Genomic DNA, 12,648 nt, shown 5'->3' with positions numbered 1-12,648 from the left:
CAGTACCCTTGTTCTCTAACAAGCACCTGCACTATCACTTCAGTGTTCCTATACTGTGGACTCAAGTCTCGTCCATCCAGAAGGAAAGTGATCTGTGCACTGATCGGATCGATCACCGTCCTCATGATGATCCATTGATCAGGAGCATTTAGAAATTAATCACCAATGATACATGGCTCAAATTCTCAACTCTTGAGAATATGCATCATCATCTTATTAATTTCTTGGACGATTCATAGACACATAAATAATATGAATGAAAAGATGCCTTTTATTTATTCAATAATAAATAGTCAAGTACAAAATTATGTCCCTAGAATTAACAATGTGTCAGTCAGATTGGCTTCTAGGGCATACATCTAACATTGGATGGCACCAGACTTATCTCAAATTGTGCAGCAGCAGTGGTATCAGGTAGTCGAATACAAGATGGAGAGGTATAAATGGAAGGAGTGAAGTACTCCTTTAATAGCTTGGGTTGTTCTTCAGCCATCTCGACAGGTGGTGTAGATCCTATGGTTCTATAGGAGCAGATTTCGGCTCGAAGGGCCCTAATAGAATGCTCTATTTCAGAATCAAAAGGTACTAATTCAGGAGACCTGGAACGACACCCTCGCATACACTAATACTCTTCTGATCAGTCAAGTACAGTCAAGCATGCACTAAAAAGAAAAACACATAAAATCCTTGTATTTTTCCTAAAATCACTAGACAGCTCCTAACTAGTTTGAAGAGGGCAGCTAAGCCTCCAACCCGGTCTAATGAACTGAGTTAACCAGGTAAGCTCCCAGGTAAGTGGGGGGTCACGATGCGCTCGCAAAGATTCCACTTAAAAACCACTTGCCTCGAACAGATGAACTGTCTCCCTTAAAGGGACAAAGCTTGCCTAGACATCAACTGAGCCATAGAGCGAAATTGGTGCAACTTTCGGTGATCTTCATCCTATTGAGCTCGAATGTCCCTAGGGGCCAACGTCTAATTGATTTTAATTAAAGTGGTAACTATGTGAGAATTGATTCACCTAATTTGGGCAAGAATCTGGGGATGAAATCCAGTTATTATTTTATTGGGGTGATTGCCCTTACTATGTGCGGATTAATTTGTGTATGTGTATCAAGCATGCATTCACACTTTTGCTAAAATTAAAATCAAACAATCACCACAAAATTTCAAACTAGTTGGGAATCAATTTAAATAAGAAAGATTCAGATGTTACTAAAGAAAATTTTCCCAGCATTTTTTTTTATTTTTAGGCAAACCTCTACAGCATTCCTTCTCCAACAGTTTCCTTTGTGATTGTCCCTGTCTTTCTTTTCGATTCCTGATCAAATAATACCCAAAAGAAAAACCAAAAATTAGTAAGAGAGAAAAAGGAGATAAGTAAAGTAACAAAAATAGAAAAAAAATTATTTTATTTTAGATATATATATATATATAATTTTTAAAAGATTCTTTTTATGAAAAGAAAAACAACTATACTAACAATCCCCGGCAACGGCGCCAAAAATTGATAGTCAGTTTTAAAGACCACGCAATAGCACGTATCTGGTAGGATAGTGATTACGGGTATCGGTCCACAGGGATTGGGGTACAGTTATTTTTTTTTAAAAATAAAATATTTAAAAGAAAGAGTTTGCGAAGAAAATTAAACTAAGAAATTTAATAAAAAAATGCAATTAAAATGATATCAGTTTGGGAGAACCTAGGGCATGGAATTCACAACTAATATTGGAACAAGGGTTATTTGTATTTTAATTTATTCTTGGATAAACATGCAAATTGGCTACAAGCCTAACAAGCATTTAAATAAAAATTCACAAAAGCAATTTAGGCATAATCCATCTTTAGTTAGCATGAAATGTCTATCCTAATCTAAGGTGGCAGCACATCGCATCTTTCTTAAGCATGAACTATCTTATTTTTGTTTCCGTGATCATGAAGAACGGTTGTATAAACGTCAAATTTAAAATCACAGAAATTAAATATGAGATGAAATAAAATATTTATTAGAAGCAAAATAAAGTTTATACAACTTCAAGAATAAAAATAAAAAAAATAAAACCCTTGGTCCTTTGTTAGGGCTGCATCCAGCCCTAGTAAAGGAATCAGCCCTGCATGGTATGGGAGGTGGTAGCGGCGACGCTGAAGGCTTCCATCTCTTCTTTCCTTCTTTCCCTGATTCTTTCCTCCCTTATGTTGGAACTCCCTAATGAACAAGCCACAGACTGCCACCAAGGTGGTAGCCTAGTGGTACTGGGCAGAAATTCTAACCTTAAGGTCCCAAGTTCGAATCGCTGCGGCGACGATTAAATTGTGGACCGGAGCTCACTACTTTGGCCACTGCTTGGACTTGAGGTATAGGACCGCTCTTGAACCACTAGTAGCCGGGGTGGTGCCGGGTGTGACGTACTCACACTTGGGACTCGAGCCAGAGCCCAGAGGGGTAGCTGAGCCGGGCCCATGGGTGGGGAGGGTATGAGTAAAACCGGTCGGGGTGCCCAACACATGGCCATTTCTGCCCGCATCGAACATTCTCCTGGCGGGGCGGGGGCCCAGTGGGGGCTGCTACGCGGGGTTGGGCTTGTCCCTTCCTCCCCCCTACCCCTTTTCTTTAGCAAAAAAAAAAAAAAAAAAAAAAACAAGCCACAGACTTCTTCGGATCAGAAAAGAGCTGCCCCTTCCAGGAGATTAACTCTTCCTTTTTATAGCCCCCTGACTCCTGTTATCCTCGCCCGAATATAATGAGAAGATAAATGCAGAGGAATCGCTTCTGTTCTGCGGACGTGATCGAAATGGGAAGAAGACCCGATCCGGACGTGAAAGTCGGAGTCCACCGATGCTAGAGATGAGACTCCGACTTTGTTCTCTTCCTGGGAAGCATGGCTCGAAGGCATGTGGAAGATTCATCTCAATCGCATCCCGGAATGGTTGCAGCTGGTTCAGATTCATGTGTTGAAAGGGATGAAGTTGCTTGATCTTTTCGATGCAGGTGATGGCGAGGACATGGATGTTGAGAAGATGTCGGAGGAGAAGATGGGAGGAAGTTGGATACGGTGGATTTATCAGGCTCTGTTCCGAAACAGGGAGAAAGGATGAATCGAATGGATCCTAAACGGGATGAAGGGGAGATAAGCCAAGCGCGTGGGAAGATAAGTTGGGCGATGATCCTTGTATCGCGGATGCTGGGAATAACTGGGAGCTGATTCCTTGAACTGCGGATGCTGGTGATTTGGCTGAGATGAAGACGCGTGAAACAGGGGATGATTCATGGGATCGATAGCTTGGGCGTTGAATCAGGGAGTGAAGGTGCTGGAAGCCTGATCTGCGGACACGGGATGGATTCGTGAGCAGGGGATTTGATGCGCTGGGAGATTTCTTGCGGATACAAGGGATACGGGAGCTGGGACTTTGGTTGAACGAGATGAAATCTAGGAAGATGATGCGGACGGGAGGAGGATGCAGAGGATTCAGGTTTCATCCTGCCTGGCTATAGGATAAGGATGAAGCTTGAGCCGATCCGGTTGTTGGAACAGGGAGCTGATCGCATTGAAGGAGTCAGTGTTATTCCTTGGATGCAAAAGGATTTATGCGAATGAAGAAGTTTGGGACTTATTCGAGGCAGGATAAGGATGATTCCGTGGGTGATGAAGTTAATCTGGATGTTGGCTTGGTTCGGAAGGACAATGACATGGATGGGAGGAAGAAACAGATGCGCATGGTGATGCAAAAATAAAATTGTTCTCCCAAGTGCAGGAGAATCGCACAAGTAGTAAATTCTCGGAACTCCGAGGTCGAATCCTCAGGGAATGAAATGTATATGAGATTATTTAATATAATTTTAGATTAATTAATTCAATAAATTTGTGGATTAAAATTATGTTTTGATTTTCAGAAATTAAAATGCAGAGAATAATAAACACAATTCAATGAAATAAAAATGGTAGGGATCTGGAATCCCCCTTGATGATATTGCATCCAAGGAATAAACTCTATGGTTCTTGATTAAAGATTAAATGTAGGATAGATCTAATCATGGTATATGTTTCATGAACATATGAACTCAATTTCAAAGCATCCATCGTGCTTTCTACGTCTACGACGAATCAAATACTAAAGCAATCCATATATCAATAATCATAATCCATTAAAGATCTATCTATGAAATAACTACGCATGGATCAAGAACATATTAATAAATATAAACCATTGAAAGCAAAAGTTTAGAGTTTACTTCAAAGAGCAATACATCAAAGGTTCATCCATCTCCCTCCCTAAGAAATTAGCCGGCCATAAACATAAAAGGAACTCCCCTGTTCCTCTTCCTTTTTTTTTTTCTTTTTATTTTCGGAAACAGGGGCTCAGGGGCTCCCCTGTTTCTCTCTTTCTCTGTTTTTTTTTCTTTGTTTTCAAATGAGAGCTCTCCCCCTTCGTTTGCCAACCGAGAGCCCTTTATATCTCTCGATGGACCCCCTGATCACACGGGATGCTCCTCTCATGCTGGCTACCGAGTATCCCGGACACGGAGAGGCTGAGAGGCGGAAGAAGCGGGCGGACACGGATGGATGAACTCGGATGATTGCGAATCCGGGAGGCTGCGAGGAAGACGGAAGGCTGGGAGCTGATGTGGCTGGATCTCCGAAGAAGCTTTGCACGCGGACGGCTGGGAGGAAGAAGTGTGGACGCGGACGTTGGAATCGGGAGATGCCGGGATCTTCAGACGCGGTGAAGCTTGGGACGCGTGGGAGGATGGACTCGGAAGCTTCACGGGATGCTGGGGTGCGTGGACTGCTGAGAACTGGGAGAACCTGGGACACGGAGACTGCTCACGGGATGTTGGGCTGCACGCGGATGAGCTTGAGATGGAGCTGATCACATGCGCTGGGATGATCATGAACCCTGGGATTTGCTGTTGTTCCGGGACGTGGAGGATCACTCACGGGAGAAGCAGAATCTGGGAGGCTCGTGGATGCTGGGTGGACTGGTTCGGAAGGAATGCTTCATGGGATGCTGACCGGCTGGGCTTGAACGCTTGGGATTGGTTGGAACACGTAGGAGCTGATGTGGCTGGAACTCGGGTGCAAGATGGCTTCACAAGCGGGGAAGACGGACTGCTGGTGCTTGGGCTAAGATGCAGAAGAAGCTGGGTCGCACGAGATGCTGGGAAGGGAAAATGAAGCTGCGACGAAGTGGACCACTGAACTTGACCTCCTTTTAGTGTGCAACTGGGGTCGTCCCATGCGGTTGGCTGGTCACCTATAGTGATGCATTTTTTTGAACCCAATGTGCATTTTAGCTTTGATTTCCGATCACCTGCACCCCACAAAAATATAATATTAATGCGGCAATTTTATCATTATTTGTTAGCAATAATACTAATTTAAGTGATGTATAGATCGCACTTTTGTGCTCTCATCACACCCTCCAACTAGCTTATTGCTAGTCTCTAGCAATTAATGAGCAGATAATAGAATGAGAGTGCAAAAGGTATGGTTTAACCTATGACTTTTTATTGAAGCTAAAGATATAAAACTAAGATATGTACTCACTTTCGTAGGAATCACGATTGCTCTTAGCACGTGCAACAAGCCGTTAAAACCCTAGGTTACCCTAGTGGACGAGTGTTGTCTCGTGAGGGTTTTCAGGGACATTACCCACAAACATCATGAATGGTATGACATGAGATTAAAAATATGAAATAAATCCTAAGCTAATACACATGTAATTAATTGATATATATTTTCAAGCATGGCAACTGTCAAAGCAAGGAAATATAAAAGTGTAGTGTGCATCAAATCGCATGACTTTCTCAGAGTACTAATACCTCCACCACAACAGGGCACCGCCTGAGTTTTAGGTGCACTACTCAAGTTCACAAGTATTTTCTACAGTTTGTTAGTACCTGATCCATCAAATTTTCAGAATATCACATGTTGTCTAAATTTGTCAAGAATGGTTTGCAAGTAAAGAAAGAGCTATCAATCCCAACTAAACAACCCGGGTACACAGAAGTCCAATACAATGGAGTCAAACCAGCCATTACCACATGTCACTAGGTTCAGCCTAGTCAACTCATTCATGCTTATTTTTATTTCATTTCATATATATATATATTTTTTTCTCAATACACATGACAACTACAGCTATCCAACCCCATTAGGCTCTAGTAAGGTTCATGTAGCGAGCTTTCAGTCAATGACCCCCGATCCAGTTGGCTCAAGACATTAGGTGAAACACCCCTCGGACTTAATTACTCGAACCAGACTACGCCACGAGGACAGACTTGTCATCATGAGGATTTTTTTTTTTATCAATAAAAGAGAAGATAGACTGAACCATATATATATATTTTTATTATATATGTGATTGCATCGTGACTATAGGTCAACCAAGGTCGGATCATAAGGCACCTAAGTAATCTAACTGGGATATTCAACCTCTATCTTTATGTGAAAACCAAATCCTGAACCTTATGGTACGAACAAGGATACTCATACTTCTTTTACGGATAAGGCTAACAAAAATGCAGTTAACAAATGGGAACTCCTGAGACTTTCCTATTATCATTAAGTATACGTGTGGGGATCTAATAATAGGTCACTGATCAGTCATAGTATGCATGTATTCCTTGCATTAATAGTTGCACAAACTCAATATGAAAATACATGTGCATTTGCTCAGAAAAGAAAGTAATGGAATAAATCAAATGCAAAATTTTTTTTTTTTTTTTTTTGCAAAATATTTCCCTCCCCCCAACTTAAATATTGCATTGTCCTCAATGTAAAAGATGCAAGAAAGCTATATGTGAGAAACGATAGAGAAAAGAATATTAGAGAGAAGAAGAATACCTTGAGCTGTTGATTTCCAGAAAAGAAGACCTACAAAATAAGAAAAAAAATAAAAGAAAAAAAAAATTCTAACTAATATACACATACCTTGGCTGTCATGCTCAGTCATAAGAAGGCTCCTCCAAGGAAAAGGAGTCCTCTTCATCTGCAAAATTCTCCAGAAAAGGTTTTAATCTTTGTCCATTTACCTTAAAAATTGTGCCATCCTGTGGATTCTCAATTTCAACTGCCCCGTGTGGAAAAACAGTTTTTATAATGAAAGGACCTGTCCATCTTGATCGTAACTTTTCAGGAAACAGATGTAAGCGAGAGTCATACAAAAGAACTTTTTGTGCAGGTTCAAACGATTTTCTTAGAATTGATTTATCATGCCTAATTTTCATTCGTTCTTTACAAAGTCTAGCATTGTCATACGCATCCCGATGAATTTCATTCAACTCACTTAATTGTAATTTTCGAATTAAACCAGCATCTGACAATTCAAAGTTTAATTTTCTAATGGCCCAATAAGATTTATGCTCTAATTCAACAGGTATATGACATGCTTTTCCATAGACTAGCCGATACGGGGACATACCAAGAATAGTTTTATAAGCAGTACGGTAAGCCCACAATGCATCAGAAAGTTTTAAAGACCAGTCTTTGCATGATGGATTCACTGTTTTCTCTAAAATTTGTTTAATCTCCCGATTGGCTAGCTCTACTTGGCCACTAGTCTGCGGGTGATAAGGAGTTGCAATTCTATGAGTGATACCGTACTTTCGTAATAGGATCTCAAAAGGCTTATTACAGAAATGTTTTCTCCCATCACTAATTATAACCTTGGGCATCCCAAACCATGAAAAAATATTTTCTTTAAGAATTTTCAAAACAGGTTTGTGATCATTAGTTCTACAGGCAACAGCTTCTACCCATTTTGACACATACTCAACACCAACTAAAATATACTCATATCCAAAAGACGGTGGAAATGGGCCCATAAAATCGATGCCCCACATGTCAAAAATTTCAATAGCAGTAATGGGCTGAAGAGGCATCATTTGCCTACGAGTTATACTTCCAACACGTTGACATGGGTCACATGTCCTACAGAACTCGTGGGCATCTTTAAATAGTGTAGGCCAATAAAAACCACATTGTAACACCTTAGCTGCCGTTTTTTTTAGATGCAAAGTGTCCTCCACAAGCACTGGCATGACAAAAAGAGAGTACACTTTGTATCTCATGTTCCGGAATGCATCTTCTAAAGATTTGATCATTGCAATACTTGAACAAATAAGGAGCATCATAATAATAATTTCTTACTTCACGCAAGAAATTATTCTTATCATTCGATCCCCAATGCTCCGGCATCCGGTTAGTGACAAGAAAGTTTACAATATCAGCATACCATGGCATAGTAGAAAGTGCAAACAATTGTTCTTCAGGGAACGAGTCCTTGATGGGCAACTGTGGCACCGAATCATTAAAAACTAGCCGTGATAAATGGTCAGCAACCACATTCTCTACTCCCTTTTTATCTTTGATTGTGATGTCAAATTCTTGAAGTAGAAGTATCCAGCGTATTAAGCGTGGTTTGGCATCTTTCTTATCCAATAAATATTTTAGCGCTGCATGATCTGTAAAGATAACAATAGGAGCACCAAGGATATAAGAGCGAAATTTGTCTAATGCAAATACTACTGCAAGCAATTCCTTCTCGGTGGTGGTGTAATTCATTTGAGCATCATTTAAGGTTTTGCTTGCATAGTAGATGACATATGGCTTATTATCCTTGTGTTGTCCTAAAACAGCTCCTATCGCATAGTCACTAGCATCGCACATGATCTCAAAAGGTAATGACCAATCAGGTGATCGCACGATGGGTGCAGTGCTAAGCATAGACTTCACCTTTTCAAATGCATCTTGATAGGTTTCGGTCCAATCGAACGGTGTATCAAGGGATAAGAGGTTACATAATGGTCGAGCTATGACACTAAAGTCCTTGATGAACCTCCTATAAAATCCCGCGTGACCCAAAAATGATCTAACATCTCTAACCGTCTTGGGTGCAGGTAGCTTGGCGATTAAGTCAATCTTAGCTCTATCAACTTCCATGCCCTTCGATGAAACAATATGTCCTAGGACAATTCCCTTTGGCACCATGAAGTGGCATTTCTTCCAATTCAGTATCAAATTATTTTCTATACACCGAGCTAAGACAGCTTGTAAATGTAATAAACAATCATCAAAAGAATCGCCAAAAACAGAGAAATCATCCATAAACACTTCTAAAAATTTCTCATTCATGTCTTCAAAAATACTGAGCATGCATCTTTGGAATATTGCAGGTGCATTACACAACCCGAATGGCATCCGACGGAAAGCGAATGTGCCAAAAGGACAAGTGAAGGTAGTCTTCTCTTGATCTTCTGGTGAAATCTCGATTTGGTAGTATCCGGAATAGCCATTGAGAAAACAATAGAAATTGTGTCCTGCAACTCTTTCTAAAACTTGGTCTAGGAAGGGTAGGGGAAAGTGATCTTTTCTAGTGACCAAATTCAATTTTCGGTAGTCAACACACATGCGCCAACTCGTCGGAACACGAGTTGGGACTAGTTCACCCTGCTCATTTTTGACTACCGTCAGACCCGACTTCTTAGGAACGACTTGAGTAGGACTTACCCATTTACTGTCAGAAATTGGGTAAATAATACCCACGTCAAGCAACTTGAGGACTTCTGCTTTAACCACATCTCTCATCGTAGGATTCAACCTGCGTTGCATTTGCCTTGTGGTTTTGGCATTGTCCTCCAAATATATCCGGTGCATGCAAATTAAAGGGCTAATCCCCTTCAAGTCGGCAATAGACCATCCTAAAGCTCCCTTATATTTCCTTAGAACACCAAGTAATTTTCTTTCTTGGGCATGATCCAGATCAGATGAGATGATTATAGGAAATGTGTCCTTGGATCCAAGAAAGGCATACTTGAGTTCCTTCGGTAAAGGTTTCAACTCGAGCTTAGGTGTTTGTTCATGGGATGGTACTATCTTTGCTTTTAGAGGTGGCAACTGTTCAAATTCCTCTATTCTTGGTCTCCACCCATTGACCATCATGACATCCGAGTTATCTAAAATAGGTGGGACCATATCATCAGCAGTACCTTCAGAACACGAATCTATCAAACCATTGTCGGCCGATTCAGTAAATGTTTCTTTTAACAAATATTCTTCCGCAATGGTTTTAACCCATTCAACTTCTTTACTTTCTTCATGATCACTGGGTTGTTTGCCTATACTAAAGACGTTCAGTTCCAAAGTCATATTGCCAAAAGAAAGCTTCATGACACCATTCCTACAATTGATCAATGCATTAGAAGTTGCAAGAAATGGGCGTCCTAAGATGACCAGAATCTGAGATGGTGAATTGGAAGCCGGATATGTGTCCAGTACGATAAAGTCAACAGGAAAATAGAACTTGTCTACTTGGACCAACACATCTTCGATAATTCCTCTAGGGACCTTCACTGACCGGTCAGCTAATTGTAAGGTCACAGTTGTTGGCTTCAACTCACCCAAACCGAGTTGCTCATATACCGTATATGGCAACAAATTCACACTCGCTCCTAAATCTAACAATGCTCGCTCAATCCTAAAATTGCCAATGATGCACGAGATAGTTGGGCAACCTGGATCCTTATATTTAGGGAGAATGTTATGCTGTAAAATTGTACTTACATTTTCAGCCAAAAATGCCTTCTTCTTGACATTTAAACGACGCTTGACAGTGCATAAATCTTTTAAAAATTTTGCATAGGAAGGCACTTGTTTTATTGCATCAAGAAGAGGTACATTGATTTTTACTTGCTTAAAAAGCTCAAGAATTTCAGAGTTTGGTTCAAGCTTTTGCAAGGGCTTTAATCTTTGTGGAAATGGTGCAGAAAAAGGACATTTGATTTTTTCAATAGATGTTGGTGCTTCAGTTTCTTCGTTATCCTTTTCTTTTGTCTTGGGAGGGTCAGAATCAGGTATGACTTGTGTTTGTTCTGGGACTGGTCGGTCAATAATCTTTCCACTTCGCAAAGTTATTATACTCTTTGCTTGCTCTTTATGTGAAGTTGAAGATGATGCATTACTACCGCCATAGATTTGAGGATTAGGTTGTGGTTGAGCTGGTAGCTTACCCTTCTCTTGAGTACTTAAAGCAGTGGTCAGCGTTGTCAGTTGATTTCTTAAGTCATCATTGATTTTAGCTTGACCTTGCATGAAAGATTGCAAAGTTTCTTCGAGATTGGGTTTTTGAGGGGGTGCGTGTGCATAATGAGGTTGCGGAGGTGGAGGAGTTGGGTTATATATTTGTTGAGGTTGGTCATTCCTCCACCCGAAATTTGGATGGTTCTTCCATCCAGGGTTGTAAGTACCCGAAAAAGGATTATTAAAAGATTTTTGATATGTATTCATAACATTGGCCTGATCATGCAAGACTTCCTTGAATGCGGGTATTGTGGGCCAATCAGTGATGAGATGGCCAGGCATCTCACAAATCCTACAACACTCGCTGTTATGTTCTACGGTCTTGACGGGTTCAATCCTTCTAAGTTCAATTTCCTTTACCTTCCTAGTAAGGGTTGCCATTTTAGCCTGAATATCATCCTGAGTACTAAGGTTATAAAGGTCCCCCTGTCCAACGCTAGTAGGCTTAGGCAAAGGTTTATTCACTCTATCCCCTGTATCCCATAATTGTGCAGTCTCTGAGAGAGAATCTAAATAATCCCATGCCTCATCGGGTTGCTTTTCTAAAAATAGACCATTACACATAGTCTCTATAAATTGTTTTAATTGTGGAGACAACCCTTCGTAAAAGAAACTAATGGTTCTCCATGTTTCAAACCCGTGATGAGGACAAGAGAGAAGCAAATCTTTAAATCTCTCCCAGCATTCATAAAATGTTTCATGGTCTTTTTGTTGGAAATTACTAATGTGCCTTTTCAAAAAATTAGTCCTTTGTGTGGGAAAGAACTTTTTCAAGAATTCTCTTTGCATATCATGCCATGTTCCTAGCGATCTAGGTCTCAAGGAGTTCAGCCATGTTTTGGCTTTATCCTTTAAGGAAAAAGGAAACAAGGTCAATTTAAGGACATCTTCCGATACATTTGGCACTCTAAATGTGATGCTAATTTCCTCAAAATCCTTAAAGTGAAGATAAGGGTTCTCGGATTCCATCCCATGATACTTGGGCAGCAATTGAATTACTCCTAGTTTGATTTCAAAGTGTTCTACATTTTCAGGAATAATCATGCATGAAGGTTGACTAGTCCTAGTGGGATGTAAGTATTGTCGAAGTGTCATAACTGGGGGTCTACCTTCATTACCATGGTGACTTCCTACATCATCATCAGCCATCTCACCAGATCTGAGATTTTGCGAAAAAGTTTCAATAATGTGATCTAAGGAATTGTCAAAAGGTTGTCGACTCAGACGTCCAGTGTTGTCCCTATTCCAACCTAGCATACAAAATTTCAGAGTTTATTTATTTGTTTGTTTTTTTTTGTTTTTTTATTTTTTTTTTAATGATTACCCTTGATCTTTTCTTAAAGTTCTTATCAATTTTCAAGTAGCAACAAGGGTTAATGAGATATAATGATAATAAAATTCTGATTCTAAACAAAAAAATTAAACACAGAAAATTCAAAGCAGACAGCAGCAAAGTTTATATTAATTTAATGATCGTAAAAGTATCAGAATATCAATCAGACCGTTCAGATGAAAGCAACATGTGTCCTACAGTAGCCAACGAAATTGGAGTGCAATCAGACGGTGGAGG

General features: G+C 40.2%; 1 pseudogene; it reads left to right on the top strand.

Annotated features, from left to right (window-relative positions):
• Positions 1-11,712: 11,712 nt before the first annotated feature.
• Positions 11,713-11,810, top strand: LOC120108704 (annotated as a pseudogene).
• The last annotated feature ends 838 nt before the right edge of the window (positions 11,811-12,648 follow it).

The sequence above is a fragment of the Phoenix dactylifera genome, unplaced genomic scaffold (genome assembly GCF_009389715.1).
Source record: "Phoenix dactylifera cultivar Barhee BC4 unplaced genomic scaffold, palm_55x_up_171113_PBpolish2nd_filt_p 001504F, whole genome shotgun sequence".
NCBI lineage: Eukaryota > Viridiplantae > Streptophyta > Magnoliopsida > Arecales > Arecaceae > Phoenix > Phoenix dactylifera.
Note: the sequence above shows the minus strand (reverse complement) of the source record. Positions and strands in the feature narration are given on the sequence as shown.